The 19,893-nt window shown below is 34.6% G+C and overlaps 1 protein-coding gene across 3 annotated transcripts in view; it reads left to right on the top strand.

Moving 5' to 3' along the window:
* Positions 1 to 19,893, top strand: part of LOC145241328 (G protein-activated inward rectifier potassium channel 3-like) — a 546,410-nt gene that overhangs the window by 173,789 nt on the left and 352,728 nt on the right. For all 3 annotated transcript variants that reach the window (XM_080104161.1, XM_080104162.1, XM_080104160.1), the window contains exon 2: positions 8,553 to 8,737. The gene's annotated coding sequence lies outside the window, so the exon portion shown is untranslated. The remainder of the gene's footprint in view (positions 1 to 8,552; positions 8,738 to 19,893) is intronic.

Below are 19,893 nucleotides of genomic sequence, written 5' to 3'. Positions count from 1 at the left end.
TATGATACAAAAACATGCATAAATTCTTTCTGTTGTCGTGTCGTTCTTTTGTTCCAGCAATAGGCTGCTTTCAACAAAGTTGGGGCTTTCTATTCTTAGTAAATATCCTATTTGTGATGACTTCATGTTGCTTGCACGTCAAAACAATATGGCGTCACTAATAGGATATACATATATATATAATGTATCCTATTGGTGACGCCATATTGTTTTGATATATGTTAGTCAAGCAGTTTAACTTTTGCTGTATCTTAATGAGACAAAAATATCTACCTCAATTCTACCTGAAAAGGGAATCAATTGAAAGATTCCGGTGAATACTACAGGTGTGTACATATATATTAGTGTTGGGACAATTAATTGGAATCGGGAATCGAACAAATTGGAAAATATCTGCACATTTAACACATGTTTTTATGGTAATCAGTAAAAAAAACAAAAAAACACCCAACTTTATAGTAAAATATTTAGAAATTTATAAAGAATTAGAATCGATAATTGTATTAAAATCGGGAATTTCGTACGGAAACGGGGAAAAATGTTGGAATGGTCCCATCACTAATATACATGTTTTGTTGAACAACAGGGATAACTCCTGTTTGTTTCTCTTGCAATCTATCTTTTCCATTTGACAGGTCAATGTTAGAACATTCTGTTCGAGTGTAAAAAGAAATTCGCTATAGCTGCCTACATTGTCAACTCTCATGAGCCGTCTTCAGGTGTGTAATGAATTAAAAAAATTGCATTTAGTGAATTTATTGAAAAAGTTGATGAAAATTGTTCAAAGGCGCTTAAGTGTACCCTCTCTCTTGATTGATGGTTGTTTTTTTTTTTTATGCATACAGCTTTGATGATAGGGAGATGCAAGTTACAATATGAGACAACTAAACGAGCGGTATTTTTTATTGATATATTTCTAAATATATTTTTGGGGTGTTGTGTGCTACTAGATGTTCGTAAATGGAGCTGTTAGAGGAAGGCAGGTGCTTTTAAATGATTTTAATCGACTTTTTCTATAAATTCTTTCAACACAATTTTTTAATTCATTACACACCTGAAGACGAATCATGAGTCGAAAGCGTTCGCGACTATGGCAAATTTTTTTTTACACTCAAACAGAACATTTGAAAATTTGCCTGCCAAATAAACAGGAATTTTCCCTACTGGTCACAAAACATGCATATGAGAAAAAAATGCTGCCAAGATATACCAATATATATATAATATATATATATATATATAGGAAAAGAAAAAGAAAACAATAATAATCGCTCCTAATGATAATCGGATGCACAGAAAGCGCTTGAGAAGAATATGGTCAAACAATAACTTTTGGACACCATTTTATATAACATGCCTGCCGAAATTAAAAAGACCGCTCGGCAAATTGAAAAGATATTCAGAAAGATTGTAAAAAAGAATAACTCCGTCATGTTCAATCAAATATGCTTGAATAATGACTTGCTGCCAAATATATATATATATATATATATATATATACATAGCTTTAAAACATTGCTTTTCTCATACTGTGAAGTTTTAAGCCAGCAAAATTATATCTAGTCTATATAAATGTTATTTTGATGTTTTTCTGAGGATAAGAGCCATTCTTTGAAACTCATGGAGTAAGGAAATAATCATTTTACTCTTTATCCTTTGTTTTGAGTAATAAATGTTGTAAATTCTAATTTGCATAATTTTAACTTCATATACTCTACCACAAATATTGAGCATTTTCATCTCACTAGGATTATTATATAATATTAGTATTAATATTTATATATCCCCTTTAAGTTTCTAAAATTCTTCATTTTGAAAACTTGAATTTCTGAAATATATATAATTAGTTTTTTTGTTTTTTTTTAGGGGGGGGGGGAGAAATTCAGCAAAGTGCTCAATTATAAGGAAAATCCGAAAATAAGAGTATATTATTTATATTTTGTTTACAGAAAGTTTTAGATGAGTCATTGGTTTCAAACCCGATAATTAGAGATCGTTTAATCTTGAGATGAGATGAATATTGGCTGAAGAGAGCTTGATATGGGTATCTAAAACGGTCCCTCACAATCGGGTTTGAAACCGACGGTATCAATGACTTATCTCATCTAAAACTTTCTGTAAACAATATGTGTGTGTGTATATATATATATATATATATATACTAGCATTTCAGCCCCGCATTGCCTGGGTGTTTGGATATGTCTGTTGAACAAAAAAAAAAAAAAAATGTGGTATTAGGAAAGCAGGTTCGAACCCGTACCGCGAAGGAGGAAACGAATAGGGTAAAAACCTAACGTCTATGCTGTTATGACCACCGCCAAATTGGAAGCGACATTTTTTTAAATTAAGGCTAGACAATCTAAAGGAGAGGATAACTTTCAAAAATATCGGCAAAAAAAGTGACCCCGTCCCCCTGTAGAAAAGTGCCTAGTTGAAGGGGAAGATATTAATGTTTTTAGCCAATTTTTCGATATTTGTTGTATGAAAGGTCGAACTTTAAAACAATACTGATCTTGGTGAAATCTATTGAAAGTTTTTGGCAGACATGCAAACAGACATATATACATACATACATTTATATATTGGTAACTAAAAATTTTCGACCCAAACCGATGAAAAAGCTTGCCCTATCTCTGAATACCCTTTATGTAAAATTTCAAATATTTAGACCAGATATTGTCTGAGTAATTTGGAAGAGACCGAAGAGATCAATTTTTTAAAAACTTTGACCCCTTTTTTGACCCCTTAACATTTATTGTTTTGGGCTCAAATCAAGTTATTAAGTTAGATCCATTTCCAAAGAACCTATATCTAAAATTTCAAGTGTGTAGAACCAAAATTGTCGGGGGGGTTTAGTAGAGTTCTCAAAGGTCAAATCGTTGAACTTTGACCCCTTAATCGCCAAATTTCTGTCCAAAAACCGATCACATCGATTTTCCAAAATCTCAGTACCCTGTATATCAAATTTCGAGTCTGTAGACTAAAAATTGACAGTTATTGCGTAGGGAAATGTACACACACAGACAGACACGTTCACTTTTATAGATATATAGATATTCTTTAGACTAAAGTAATGCAGTGGATGTACTGGTATGGAAATCCAGTGATTATTGGTCTTACAAAATATTATTGGCTGTTAAATAAAAAATTGCTCAATCTATACTCCTATAAATTCGTTTTTCTTTTGTGTGCATTGATATTCATATTAAAGACCCTCTTTTCTATTTATTTAAAAAGAAAATACAATTTTCGGGTTTGTATTACTGTACACATAGATTCTAAAAAGTTGTCAAGAAACAAATATATAACACTGTATGTTTTTCGAGCTGAATAAATATGTTACATTGAATAAAAACACGAAAAATATATCCAGTTTGGTAGAAAAGTAACTTATCTTGCCTTTGATAACATTTATTTGTTATATATTTGTTTTTTTGACAACTTTTTCGAATCTATGTGTACAGTAATACAAACCCCAATTTTCTTATATATGGATCGTGCAATTGAATTCATCTGCAAAAGATCTAGCTAATTTGCATATTTTTTTAAACATTCATTTTAATTAATTCCCTATTAGTTTTTGTGGTTTTCTCATGGGATGATCATCTTTAGTTAACTATTACGTGTAATTATATTCATGCAGATATTCTACATGGTTTACACTTGTATAATATTTGCGTAGTATACCATATAGAGCAAATAAATCATAAAGTAGTAATTTATATTTTATGACGTGAAATGGTTAAATTTCAAATCTAGGATTTTTATTATATGCAAGACAAAGGATACATTTCGACAAATATATCTCCTTAACTTATAGGTTAACCTACCTCCTTATTTGTTAATATTTTCTCCTCTGAGTAGATAGGTAGACATTGAAAACTATAGGTTAAGGAGATATACTTGTCGAAATGGATTCTTTGTCTTGCATATAATAAAAATCCTAGATTTGAAATTTAACCATTTCACGTCATAAAATTTAAATAAATTATGATATATAAATGTAATCTACTATTTTATAAAAGTCACTTTATGCGTGTATGTGAGTTCTTTCCTCATAGGTTCCAAAACGGCTGAGCCTATCTTTTGCAAATTTCACACAAAGGTAATTTATATATCTGACAGTGTTCTTAGATATTTTTTGTACAGAAATTCATCTAATAAGTATCAAAAAAAAAAAAAAAAATAGTCTTTCTCTCTTATAGGTAAAAAAAAAAGAATTTTTATGGGGGAATATTTTATATTGCACCGGCCAAGAGAGATAAACTCTCAGCAAATCATTTCTTTTTAAAAAACAGATTTCTTGTCATCTGGAGATATAGCTGAATGGTAGAGCATTTGACTACAGATCCAATGATCCTCTGTTCAAGCTCGAGTATACCTCACCATTTTATTTAATTTTTTTCTTATTAATGAATTCAATTTACTATAAAAGAAGTACCATTTAAAATTGCTGCAAATCATTTCTTCGTTTGCATATTTCCGATACCCAAAAAAGTACCAACTTTTTTCAATTCCCAATTCCGATTAATCGACCCTAAACTAATATATATATATATAGTGTATTTATTTATGCAAACATTATTGGCTACATATGTGCATACATGTTTCCATTGCAAACCCTTTAGTAAAGCAGCGTATGCAGGCCAGATCTTTTTCTTATGAAACTAAATTTTAAATAGTCCTTCTTTTATACACAATTTATCATTTGAACAAAACATAATAAAGAAAGCAAGAACAAAATAGATAGAAAAATAGTTGAGAGGCAAGGAGGAGTTGAAGCGGGTGCTTAAAATCGGAGGGGGGGGGCACTCTCCCTGTACTAAAAACCATTTCCTATTATTCCTTTTATTATTTAATCCCGAGATGCCTAGCTATGGTTTCCCAAATTTCCAAGTCTCTTCAGATTTCCACTACTCTTCACGTCATTCGGTAACCTTGGCAAATGACTTTGCGTTATCGCAACAGCCACTTGCCATTGACTTCTTGCTGACAACTGGAATTTGAGTGGTACAAATCCTTCCTCAAGGCCCAAGTCCTCTTCGTACTCATTCAATGGAAATCTGATTAGTGCTTTCTCTTCTTGGTCTTTCCATTCTCCTTGACCCTTCACAACTATTTGGTGTGGTGCCAGTCTATACCGATACTATGATTTTCTTTTTTTTGGGGAGGGGGGTGTAGTTAACTCATTTTTCACTTTCAATTTTCTTGTTTTCATGTGATGTTCCTCTATTTTTGTTTTTCCTCTGTTGCAGTTTTTATATAGCTATTTAGTGTTTGTACCTCATGTATCGATGACTCCTTCAGTCTCGAAAGACAAAGGATACCCTCTGGGTAGGGGGCAGCTGCACATGTAATTGTGGGGCAACGGTTGCACAATCTCCAACCATGACTCTCCTGAATCTACACTGTTTGGGTTCAGTGGCAAGGAGAAGTCCTGGACGACTGGAAACAATACCGAGATAAACTGAGAGCACATACAGCACCTGAAAGTCCCAAATGGTTACCCATTTAGTACTGGCCAGGTTCAATGTTGCTTAACTTAGGTGATCCAGCAGAAACCGGTGTGTCAACCTGATTATGCCATACATGTAGATGATGATGATGATGATGATTATTATTATTATTATTATTATTATCATTATTATTATTATTATCATCATCATCATCATCATTATCATTATCATTATCATCATCAACAACAACAACAACTCCTCCTCCTCCTCCCTAGGAGTTCTCACACAGGTTATCATTAACGATTGCCCCTGATTTTATGGTCAGGGATGTTCCCTGTAGTCGTAGTAACTATTTAACCTCTCCAGGTTACCACTTTCTTTCAATAACCATTACAAATGATTTTGTTATCACAAAAGCTACTTACCATTGATCTTCACTGGGATTTTGGTCTCATTACTCTCCACACCAATCCAGTGGAGGTCTTGTTAGTGCTCTCCATCCTCTGTATTTCTATTCTCCTTGACTCTTCATGACTATTTTGTGTGGTATTAACCAATGCTGGTGCATCATCTTTTTTTTTTTTTTTTTTTTTTTAGGGAGAGGGCAGTTTATAAAATTTCTTGCAGTTTCAATTCTCTCAAAGACATATAGTGTTTCTGTTTTATTTCTGTTTTAACTTCCATGTGGCTATTGTCGTACACGTATATTCCTTTTAGGTATCACGGAATTAAATATAACAATTGAGTGCATTATTTTAAACATGTTTTTTAATAGCTTTTAATAGTTAAGTTTAAGCATCAACCGTTTGAACGAGATCACAGAAATTAAACAAATAAGAATTTGTTACAAGAAAATAAAACAGATAAAATATTAAAAAATACTAAAATGAATAGTGAGCATCAGCACAAACCCTTTATTGTTAAGTTTAAATAATTTAAATATCATTTGAAACAAATAAATTAGTTTCCAATTTCTGAGAAATTTGCTCATTTTTACAGTAGCCATAATATGCACGTTTGAAAGACAAACACGTCTGAGGAAGGAATATTTCCTGAAATATTACAACACGTATCCTCCATCTAATCATGCTGATGCAAGTAAGAACAATACATCTAATATATATATACATATATACTAGCAGGGAGATCCGACGTTGCCTGAGATTGAATGATGATCAATGAAATCGTCTAATTTTCAATCAAATCGATTAATTGCCTGCTCTAGTTGGGGACTCATAGCGGTGCACTGGGAGGAAGCTTCACATGCCTCCCTACAGTGACTTAGTTCACAATACAGTGCAATGTAGACAGCCTACTGTTGATGTTATAAAATTATTTTTTTATATATAATGGCTTGAAGTAAAGCTTAAAATGCAAAAATCAAGTATCATACTTCAATTGTGCTCTAAACAGAAACATTAATTTCAAACGCACACCTGTCATATGAAAGAATTTACTGTTGATTTTATATGCCCGGCCTTTCTGCTTGTGTGGTAATAAAACTTCTCAAATGCACTTGTGATCTTAGGCTGTATAAGGTGTTAACGTGGTCAAAATTGATTGTGTCTTTGTTCAGCAGATTTATTTGATTATTAATACTTACAGAAAATATTCCAATCCAAAACCTATCTAAGAACACTGCCAGATACATAAAACACATTTGTGTTAAATTTCACACAAATCGGTCCAGCCATTGTGGAGTCTATAAGTAACGAACGAACACACACACACACACACACACACACACACACACACACACACACACTTTTAAAGGTGCATCTGTATAGCTTCTTCCATCATTATATTAATTTGCTTCAGTTTGTGATTATCCGTTACGCCTCCGCATTGTATTGCTTTCTGTAAATTTTAATTTCTTTCATATACACACACTAAACAATGTTTCAAGCAAACTAAATTAACATCTTACGAGGTTGACTTTGAATTATTCATCGTGCAATATCGTGTTTCAGCATTAAATGGTTGATATGCCACACTCTTTTCTAGCTTTAGTCTTTCAACCGTTACACTTTATTTTTAAAATATCACCTTCTATCCTCCTTTTTTTAATAAATTGGATCTCCCGATCATCGAAGACGCAATGTAAAAAAAAAAAATGTCGCATTTGGGGCGTACTTGAAACTAAAATATACCTTCTTGGTCTTCTGGCTAGGATCCAAATGTAGTATATATTCTGTCTAAAGGTGGTATAATGATATTGTGGGGGGTTTTGTTTGCACTGGGCGTCCATACAATAGAAATATGTCACAGACTCCTATAAGGATATTGGAGATAAACTGTAATAACCAGATATATTCTGACACTACATTAACCAGATTATTTAGATAATTTTACAGTTTTAACAAAAAGACTACAATAATATCGTGAGGTCACCATTCACACTGAATATCCACAGAATTCCCAGCAGCAATGTATTACATATGAAAGATGCTGCTATGGAATTTCCACAGGTCTTGCTAATATTATGTATGCATATATATATATATATATGTATATACGTTTTATTTTTTATTACTGTATCTTTCTGTTAAGTTACATTATTGTTTCGGCTACACGGCCGTTTTTTTGGCCGTCTGTAGCGTCCTCAGACTGACCTCATTCACTCTTCCACTCTTTCATCCCAAAATAGCGAACATTTCTGTAAAAGTCTGAGGACGCTACAGACGGCCAAAAAAAACGGCCGTGTAGCCAAAACAATAATGTAACTTAACAGAAAGATACGGTAATAAAAAATAAAACGCATATTTGCTCTACAACAGTATTGAGCACTTTCTTCAGTTTTTATTAATTACCATCTCCACTATATATATATATATATATATATGTATATGTATATATATATATATTATAATATTAACAAAGGTGAACCTGCATAGCTTATTCCACCAGTATATCGTAATTCTCTTCAGTTTGTGTCGATCCATTACTCCTCTGCATTGCATGGCCTTTTATAAATTTAAATTTCCTTTGTGTTTTTGTCTTTCTCTTTTTAGGAATGAGTTTATTAATTATTGTGCATGTAAAAAGTTCAGAAATGCTATTAAATTATTATTTGACCTTATCGAATTTTCGTTCCAGATTCCCCATTCAATAAATACAATCAGTTCGGGTTTGCATAATGACGTGGCCCTAAAGGAGTACCGCAGGATACAAAATTATTGTACTACAAAATCATGTGATATACCATGGAGTGGGATCTACCTGGTTAATTCTATGGATTGTATAACTTAAGGAATTAGGCCATGCCATCCCTAAGAAAAATGGTAAGTAATATTTTTTTAGTTTTACTATAGAAGTCAGAAAAAAAAGGGTTTCTTTTTCTTTTTTTCTGCCTCGGAACTGAAGTTGTGGTTTTAGGGTTTGATATTCCTGATTATGATCCTCTGGGGGGGGGGATTTCTTTGATCTTCATCGATTGCCATCTTTTCAGTCAACAGAAACAGCTGTTCACCTCTCTGACACGTAAGTCAGTAGATAGTGATGTCTTAATAACTATTCACTCTTACACAAACGATTTACTAAGTCCGTTAGCGTACACAGTCGCGATTATTTTTGGCAAATTCTTAAGGGCTGAGACTTTTTTTCACCCAGTGTGCCATTTTTTATATTGTTTAATCTTTGTAATAAATAAATAAATAAATAAATAAATAAATCACAGTCACAATTTTCAGCTGAGACGTTTTTTTTTTTTGTTTTTTTTTTTTTTTTGCAAATAAAATTTTACAAGTGATATTTTTATAATATTTTAATTTGTATAATCATACCAGCAATCATCATTAACCATTTCCTGCCAATGAATATAGAAAAAAAACGTAAAAGAAGTCTTTCCGGAACTCACACACAATAAGTGTGACAGGCATGTATGGAAGGACCCAAGAATGGTGTGTGTTGTCATTGGACACCGAAGTACAAGAATGCAATCGTCCATGAGCGATATGTATAAAGAGTCATTCACTACTGGGTTCATCTTAGTCTATAGTGACATTATCAACAGTTTCTATTGGAATTACTAGTCAAATCTGTGTCAACGGTGTTATTCAAGTGCATATTGGCGTTACTAGTTTAATCTGTATCAAAATTACCATTTGAGTTCATATTGACGTTACTGGTTCGTATTGGTGTTACCAGTTGAGTCCATGTTGATGTTATTTCTTGAATCCGTATCGCCATTGCTGTTGGCTGCCTGTTGACAATTGTTCCAACTCAAGAGTTCACTTGTATTTTTATCTCTCTGATATAATAAAGCACATGCTATCATCAAATTTTTCTGGGCAGTTTACGTTAAAAACACCAGAAGGTGCTGAACAAAAGTTTTGTGATTTTTTTTAAAGGAAAAAAAAATGTTATTTCTGTTATTACGAAAATAATTCAATGAAAAATTGAAGACTTGTTTTTGTTGTTACAAAGAAAAATGCAATGTATAATTATTGGACAATTTTTATGAAACTTTAAGAAAATTGAAATTCAAATAAAAAAAAATTCTTTGTAAGGTAAGTTTCGTGAATAAATATTTATTTGTTGAATAACAAATAACTGTTTTTTTTTCTTTGTATGAGTTGTTTTTGTTTAAATCAAGATAAATATTTATTTATTTTTTTAAATAATAAACCAATGAAAGCAAATAAATGTTTTCTTAACTGATTTTTGTTGTGATTTCATTAACACGGCATTTCAGCACCTTTTAGCCTTTTAAACTGCCTGGAAAATTCTGACAATAGCAAGATACTTATTAAAAAAAAACATTTTTTTAATTAAAACATTTTTTTAAAAGCTTTTTTTCACCTTGAACAAAACATATTGGTACTTGGAATGTAAGGGGACACTATATATGTATACACACACACACACACACACACACACACACACACACACACACACACACATATATATGAGGGCATTGTGGGAATCATATTTAAACCTCTAGTTCAGCAAATTGACCCCGGTTGACCTTCCATTTCCTGTTGTTCTCAACTAACCATTCTATATGCTAGTGAGTTGACTCATCCAATGTTTAATGATGGTACAAAATGTAAAAAAAAATGTAAAAAAAAAAAAAATGTAAAAAAAAAAAAAAATTGTAAGAAATAAATGTAAAAAAAAAATGTAACAAAATAAACAACTGTAACGTGTATGGGAGAGGAGGGTCTTCTTTGATCCTCATGGATTGTTGGTCGTCTTTTCCATCAACAAAAAAGCAGTTTGTCTCTCTAACATGTAATGCTCAATGGATAGTGACATCTCTCTATAGTTGGGCAGTAACCGTCATCGCTTCGGTGTTTTAACGTAAGAACCAGGAAGCAGGGGAGGGGGATGATTCCATTGGCAAGCTGTCCAAGAAAATAAAATATTAGAGCAGAAAGTTGTTCAGCATCTGCGGACCTCTACATTGACGGGATGGATTGGTGAGGATGTTCCCTATTTTAAATGACCACTCGACAAATAAAACATTGCTGTCGGTTTGAATTCAAGTGCTCAACTTTCATCAACTAAAAAACAAACTAACAAAAAAAACTAGTCCGTAGATACTGTGTCAGATAAATAAGAAAATAGAACACTCGACGACTGTAGACTTTATAATACAAAACCACTTTATTGACGATCAAACACAACAAAGGAACAACAAAGAGTCTATGTAGTTGAACAACAATAATATTAATGATAAATCAAAGCGAACGACTCTTGTTATCAGAGATTTACTCAAGGGGCATAATCCTGTTTAAACAATTGACTGACGTTAGGTAAAATGTGTTAAGCCATTTTTTGTGTAGGGGAATCATCACGGATGTTTTCTATACAGATTAAAAAAGAAAAAAAAACAAAAACTTTTTTTATATATTGGCATTGTACGAGTCTGTATATTCTGAATTCCGTTGCATAAACAAACTAGAAATATACACTCAAATGTTTATTAATATGTGAATTACTGTTTTAACTCAAGTGCTCGACTGAACTTCAATCTATGGTCCCCCCTCGCCAAACTTTCACAAGAAACACTCGTATAGCTAAAACCACTATCAATAATTCCCTCCACTCTTTATCTGTGCCTAAACCTAAACGTAGATTCCATGAACAAAGCTTCTTTCTTAGAACTGCACGCCTGTGGAACTGTCTTTCGTTTTCCTGCTTTCCAGCTGACTACAATATGGTTGTCTTCAAGTCCAATGTAAACAAGTTCTTGATAAGCCGTTCCCCTTAAGTTAACAAATTTACTGAATTTCCATTACTGACAATTACTATATTGTCCAATTGATTCTTTAACCCTTATCCTCGAGTGGCACATGGGCCTTGATAAATAGTGATGCCTATGTAAAAAAAAAAATTACCAATTTTTTTCATTTATTTCCAAAAAATCTTTTGTAAATATACTTTTATTTAATTCATTTAAATACAAGAGAATCATTTATGCTTCTTTTAAAATTTTCTTTAAGCCACCATTCGCGCAGGCATGGAATATTGTTGTGGCATCTGGGCTGGTGCATTTATTGCTAGTCCATTCCTCTTGGACAAGGTTCAAAGAAGAGTATGTAAGTCCCGCTTTGTCAACCAAGCTCCAACTTCTCTTTCATCACCGCAGTGTTGTATCCCTGTGCCTGTTTTACAAATATATTAATGGAATGTGCTCTAATGGACTCCTTGCACTTGTGCCCCCTTGACGTACATACCCCAACATAAAATCACTCCCCCCTTAACTGTAGAGGTTCCTAAATGCTAAAAAGCTTTCTACTCTGATAGTTTTTTTTTTCTCTCAGCTAAACTTTGGAATTCCCTTCCTGTTACTTGCTTCTCTGATTGTACTGACATGCAGAAGTTTAAATTTAATGTAAACTGATTTCTCGCTCATCTTCCCTTAACATGGTCCCAAACATCCAAGTGGTGATATGCCGTGTTTCGGGTGAATGTGAATAAAAAAAAATTATATCTATATATATAAAAACGAAAATGTATGTATGTATGTTTGGATGTCTGCTAAAAACTTTCGACAGACGTGAAGAAAATTCACAAACTCGATATCACATCGAAGCTCCATCCTTTGCTAGAAAAATATCGAAAAATTGGCCAAAAACGTTTACTTTTTCACCCCGAAATCGACAATTTTCGACAGGGGAGGTGTCAACAAAAACAGTCCTATCGTGACAATGACTGATTCTACGCATGCGTTAGATGACGTCGTGACCTGTTTTACTTTAAATAGTTGAAAACCCGAACAAACTTCATGTATGTTGCGTTAGCTCAGTTGGTTAAGGCCTTTGTTTTGGGTTCGAATCGTGGTGTGAGATGTTTTGTTTTGTTTTTTTTTCGATTTTTTAAATTTAAATATTGAACCAGTGTTATTTAAGTCATTTTTCACGTAACGTTCGTTTTTCTGCTTTTTTTTTTTACTTCGCTTATTCTTACGACACCCAAAAACACCCGGGTAACCACCGATTTTTTATAATTTTAATATCGAAACAGGCTTATTTAAGCCATTTTTCACGTGTTCGTTTTTCTGTTTTCATCGTTCGTTTGCCTTACGTTAGTTTTTTTTGTGTTTTTTTTCCCCGCTTAGTGTTAACGTTGTTTTCTTTTTTTACTTCGCTTATAACAAACAAACCTACGTCGTCGTCGTAATGCTCGACGACTTCCAGATGCACACCTGTCAATTTGGTTCTTAAATAAATTCAAACATCTTTCACTAACTCATTCTGGCTCAGGGCTTCGGGTTCGATCCCCCCCCCCTCCCCGGGTTCTTTTTTTATTTAACACCACACACACCTCCAAACACCCGGGCATCGTCGGGTACCCCCCGCTAGTCTATAATATAAATCTAATATGTCCGTTTGTGTGTGTGTTCGTATGTCTTCTAAAAACTTACATCAACTGCATCAGACCAGGTTGAAACTGGTACCATCTGAAACCACCTCAGCAGGAATAACCTTCTTAGTGACACACAATATGGTTTCCGCTCTGCAAGATCTACCGCAGATGTGCTGACGGTTATATCCCACAGGATTAGTGAATCTCTTGACAAAGGCTTCCTTTCTAGGGCAATTGCTCTCGACATATCAAAGGCCTTTGACAAAGTATGGCATAAGGGTCTACTTCACAAGATTTCCAGCTACGGTATAACTGGAAATGTTTTCTCAATCATTAAATCATTTCTCTCTGATAGGCTCATAAGAGTAGTGGTAGATGGACAAAATCGGAGGCCTGCAATATAAATGCTGGAGTCCCTCAGGGGTCAATCCTGGGCCCAACTCTCTTCCTGATCTACATCAATGACCTCCCTAAACACATACTTAAATCATTCGTTGACATCTATGCTGATGACACGACCATCTACGGCAACACATCAAAGGCTGTAAATGACGAAGTTCTCTCGGATTCTCTCTCTTCTGATCTCAAGCGCGTGGTTCAGTGGGGGAAGATGTGGCTAGTTACCTTTAATGCATCCAAAACCAAACTCCTATCCTTACATCATCAACGCTCTGATCCCCAGCTGGCATCAATTGTGATGGATGGCTCTCGTCTGGGTGAGGTCCCGTGTTTTGACAAGCTTCTGGGTTTGACCTTTACTCCTGATCTGAAATGGAACACGTACATCAAGTCTGTTGCCAAGGTCGCAGGAAAGATGGTGGGATCCTTCTACCGCTCCAGAAGATATCTCACTACTGATGCAATTCTCTATCTATATAAAAGCCAAGTACGGCCAAGGATGGAATACTGTTGCCATATCTGGGCAGGAGCTGCCAAAAACAGCCTATCATGCCTTGACAGAGTACAAAATAGACTTCGTGGTTTAGTGGGGGATGCCCTTTTCTCTACCCTGCAACCCCTCTCCCACAGAAGAGACGTTGCGAGCCTATCCTTGTTTTATCGTTATTTTCATGGCAGGTGCTCGTCTGAACTCCAATCCCTGGTCCCCCCTCGCCAATCTTTCACGAAAAACACCCGTCTAGCTGAATCCACTGTGAAAAATTTCCCCCACTCTATATCTGTGCCTAAATCAAAACGCGGATTTCATGAGCAAAGCTTCTTTCTTAGAACTGCACGCCTGTGGAACTCTGTTCCGTCTGCCTGCTTCCCTCCGGACTACAACTTGGATGTCTTCAAGTCTAATGTTAACAAATTCCTGATGAACCGCCCCCCTAATTAAACACTTCATAAAATCTCCTCACTAACGTGATGTACTTACAATAACCCTTATCCCTGAGTGGCTTCCGGGCCTTGATAAGTGGTGATCACTGTGTAAAAAAAAAAAAAAAAAAAAAAAAAAGACTGATCCCTCGGATGCATAATATCTGAAAATTAGAAAAAAAGATTAATTTTGTGGTGGCCAACTGGACCATTTCTTGCAAGGGGGGGTTTACTTTTTGCATGAAGATTTTTGCAAGTCACGTACACCTAGCAAACTGAATGTATGTTTAAAAAACATTATTTTGAAGGGTCATAATGTCATAAGTTGTCATGGCTGTGGCGGCTAGCTCATTAGCTTTTTTACCTTTTCCTCTTTCACATTTCAGGTTCGAGCCTGCCTACTGCAGCTAATTTTTTTTTTTCTTTTGTAGTTGTATGGACACTCAATGTGTAACGTTAGTGACAGTACACAATAACGAACAAATGGAATGCAATCTTAAAATACAATATCCGTTTACCACTCCATCAAAAAAAAAAAAAAAAAAAAATCTTCAATTTTTTTTTTAGATGACGATCGATAATTATGCATTGTGATTATTCTGACTACTGTCCAAGCACCTGTCTGCAAGGACCCATGCCATGGTGGATAAAGTACTTGGTGAAATTCAGTTGTATAAGTTACACTCTTCTAAAGAGTAAAGGTTCAACCCTCAGTGCGGGTGACCCAAAAAATATAGTTGGAAGTTACTTAGTACTTCTATCCAATCATGGCTGATGAAACCAGAGCAGACTATCCCCGTGGGTTAAATAAAGTATTCCATTCGAAATTCCATGCAGATTCCCAGAGTTCAACAAAAGGATTTCAGAGTTTGACAGAAAGATTCCAGAGTTCAACAAGATATACCTGAAGAAGGTCGGAGGTTACATTGACCGAAATATTGTGAAAATAATACTCAAGATGAGTCTGAAGAATTAAAATAATGCGAACAATGAAGCAGTTCAATAAAAAAAAAAAAATTTTTTTCATAGAAAATTAATTTATCTTCAACTTAAATTGTATTAGAAAAACATTAGAATTTGGAATAATTTAAAAAAAATATTTTTAAAAAGTGAACTTTTGCTTCCGCATTTTTCTCTTCAATATCATTGGTTAATTCAGCTTCTCTAATTAGGTAGCATGAAAAAGGAACCAGAAAACGGCTCAATTTTCCCATCACTTTAATTTTTGCATGTCAAGAAGTTTCACTTCATCTGCTCGATTGAGCACGTTGAACATTGAATAATTATTTAATTATGCTGTAAAAGGATTAAACTTTATGATCATTCACGTTATAATGGAATTAATCCATTAAAAGAATGATATTAATATTTTATACTTCTGCAAAAGAAGAGTCTGTCAGGCATGTGTATGCAGTGTGATGTGTGGAAGTGAAACCTGGCCAGTGATGCGGGAGGGCATGTGTTTGCATGGAGAGAAATGATACAAGGATCATATGATAGATGTGTAATGAGTCTTAAAGACAGACGAAGAAGATTAAATTTGAACAGTAACAGACGTGTTCTGACTTTTAGGATTCTAAAAATTCTGACCCTGATTCCAACTTTTAGAATTCCAAAACATTCGACTCCAATTATTTATTTTAAAGTCTTTCAATCAATTGATTCTTTGGCGATTAAAAAATTTTATTCTAACTCCTAGCATTTTTATGACTGTGGCTCCTCCCAAAATCACGAATACAAATCACGAATTCTATCCAACCCATACATAGGGCAAAAAACAAGTACTTTGATTCCACGTAAAAGTAAGCCTTACTGGAAATAATGACAAGGCATGGCTCAATATTCTTCCAAATTCACAAATTTGAATCTCTCTACTGAATTTAGTTTAATGCCATCCTATAAACATGCATAATGCTGCATGTTTAGCCGAGTGTATAGGTGCATGCTATGGACGGCGGGACTGCGATGGGAGAAGTATTTAGCTCCAAGAATAGAGAGACCATCCAAGAAATCGGTTGGCCCTTTGAAATAATAATGTGTTCTTCAATACAAAGTTCCATCCTCTGACTGTGAGCCAATTGAGACTTTACAAAAATTATGATCATCCCAGATTGTGTGTCCTCATGATCAGTCAGTTTGCATATCCAGTGATAAAAACGGCCCATGATTTTTAAGTAGGCTGGCTATGTGATTTACCACAAATGGCACGAATATATATATATATATATTTTTAGGATGAGTAAAGGTGGTCAGTTGGGTCTTTGTTGATCAATAGGACTCTGAAGTATTTTTTGAGTTTGATTGAGCTTGTTTTGGCCTTATTGTGCAACCACTCACTCTCTTGCTAAATACCAATCGCTAATCCTTTCATCTTTTGGTTCTGGCCGTATCGTTGTCTCACATTAATGGCTACTGAGGGAAGGGGCACACGTGTTCACAATATAAAAAAAATAAGACAAATGCAAAACACAAACTTGAAAGAAACAAAAGCTTTAAACACATTCTATATATATCGGCTGAGCTCCCGATGTGTGCGTGACACCATTGTGGAAAATGATTCTCTGAATCCGCATCTATGTAATCTGTCGAGGCCTCTTTGTCATTGGTTGATGTCATCTAACTGCAATCTGCTCCAAGCCATGACCTGCATTCTACTATGTCCACTGTTCCCTTCTCAAAACTGTCCTCAACTATCACAAACCCAAGACTATCCGTAAACTGTTTCTACATGTCATAAACTGCCACAAAACTTGTTGCAATTCCTAAAACTGCTGATCAAGTAACTCTTAATAGATTAATCTTTATTGTCTAGTCTTTTTGCCCCAATCACTGCCACACTTTGATTAACAATCCTATTTTAGCTTTCTTTTGTGTGCCTTGGTAAACAACTTCATCTCTGTTGTCTTTCTACTAAACTCACTTTCTATAACCTTTGTTCTGTTAATTTACTTTTTTTTTTTCTTTTTATAGTTTCCCCCTTTTTTTTTTAATTCTTAACATTTTCTTTCTTTTTTTTGGTGGTGGTGGTGGTGGTGGTGGGGGGCATCGATAGTATCACATGATGAGAAATCTGTTGTTCGGTTGAAAAACAAAGTATTAATGTAACTTCTCAAAACTGGCATAAGGAAAATTCTTTTCGCACAGCAGTGACCAAGACTACATGATTGACACTATGACCACTGTTGAAATCGAGCACCAAATTTAGATGCAAACAACAAGTGGACAATCATGGCTTCTGCATTGAACAATCCAGTTTTGGATTACTTATCTGTGAAAGAATTCTAACAAGTACCCATGGCATAGTGGATGAAGTATTTGATGAAATTCAGTTGTAAGTTACACTCTTCTGGAATTTGAAGGTTCAATCCCCAGCATGGGCAATACTCAAAATACAATTGCATGGTTGATGAAATGAGAGCATGCTACCCCTGCGGATTAAATAAAGTGTTTCGTTTGAAATTCTGTGCAGATTCCCAAATTTGACAGAAAGATTTCCAAGTTCAACAATATACACCTAAAGAAGGTCAGAGGTTACATCGATTGAAACGTTAAAATAACATTTAAGATTAGAACAGTAGTCCGAAGAATTCAAATAATAGTATTAATCAATCCTTATCTAAAAAAAATTCAAAGGCAAAATTTTGAATGTTTTAGTTTCTATTCTTAGGTTGCAAAAGTATGAAATAGCTCACATTAATCTTCCTCCGGTGTTCAATAAGATCAAAGTGTAATATCTTGTATTCAACTGTATTTCAAGTTGTGTATTTCAATAGATAAAACGTGGTAGGGTGAAGATTGCTGAAGTGAAATTGATGGACGAATAGTGAAAGGATACATGAAAGAATGGGTCAAAATGTGTCTTGTCTTTTCACACTTTTTGATGACCTTGTGCCTGATTTGTAAGTAAAAGTGCATTGATGTATAGATGTGAAACATGCTCAGTGAAGGGTTGTGGACATGCATTGCATGGAAAGAAATCATCTAAAAATGATATGATGGACGAATAACACATGGCTTAGACCTCAAAGAAAAATAAAATCTAGACAGTATAGAGAGACATATGCAAGACAGGAGACTTCAATGGTATGGTCACATTGAAAGAATAGATTAGAATTCTTGTGTCAGAGGATGTAGAACAGTTAAGGTAACAGATCTAATTCACAAGGGAAGGCCGAGGAAAACATGAAATAATAAAATTGGACTTGAGAGAAGGAGTAATAAAGACTTGGCGAAAGATAAGTTAGTTTAAAAGTCAAATTCTAAAAGCTTCTCAATACATAAACAATCAACTGATAATGTTGATTATTATTGGCTCACAAGAAGCTTTCACACAGGTTATCAAAAATATCTCCTTGAAAATAATCTTTGGTGTTCCCTGGCAGCTGAATGACAACAAGTCTCTCCAGATTTCCAGTAATCTCCACCTCTTTCGGTAACATTTGCAGATAAATTTGTGTTATCATAGCACCTGCTTACTATTGATTTCTTGCTGGCAGCGACCATTGGTCTCCACTGGAATTTGAGTGGCAATATGCCTCCTCAAGGTCCCAGTTCTCTTCGCACCTGTCCAGCAGAGGTCTGGTCAGTGTTCTCTCCTCAGTCTTTCCATCCTCCTTGATTCTTCTCAACTATTTGGCATCACTCTTTTGGGAGGGGGGGGCAATGGGAGGAGATGGGTGATGGGATAGAGAACTTGTAAATATTCAGTTTCAATGTTCTTGGTTCCATGTAACACTTCATCTTTTGCCTCTGCAGCAGTTTGTCTGGTCCGTGCATGTGGCTCATGTGTATTAGTCTCCGCATTCAAGGGTTTTCCTTAATATTTCATCTGTTTTCATTATTATTATTCGTTGTATCTTTGTAGCCATTCCCTCTGATTCCAATTTATCCCATTCTTTTTTCAAAGTTTTTTGGGATTGTCCCTAGTGCTCCTACTATTATAGGTATTATCTTGATTTTCTTCATCATCCAAATCTCTTTCAACTCTCTGACTAGCTCTGGTATTTCATACATTTTTAAGCGTTCTATTATCCATACTTGGGGGATCCTGTCAGACGTTCTTTTGTTGCCGATCCATGCCATGGCTAAATTCTTTCTCCTTCTTTTTTGCCTCTTTTCAGATCTTTTGATTTATAAATGGCAGATCATATGTTCCTCTTTTTCCTTTTTGGCATCCTTTCTATTCCTCGGGGAGGAGTCCACGATTATTTAGTGGGTGGTAGATTTGTTCCCTCAGTTGTGTTGTCAGTATTTTCCACATAGTGTGTCTTTCTGTATCAGTATGGTTTTACTTTTTGCCATCCAA

The sequence above is a fragment of the Euprymna scolopes genome, chromosome 20 (assembly GCF_053919585.1).
Source record: "Euprymna scolopes isolate OS-2025 chromosome 20, ASM5391958v1, whole genome shotgun sequence".
Classification (NCBI taxonomy): domain Eukaryota; kingdom Metazoa; phylum Mollusca; class Cephalopoda; order Sepiida; family Sepiolidae; genus Euprymna; species Euprymna scolopes.
The sequence above is the reverse complement of the archived record's forward strand: the minus strand, read 5'-3'. Positions and strand labels throughout refer to the sequence as shown.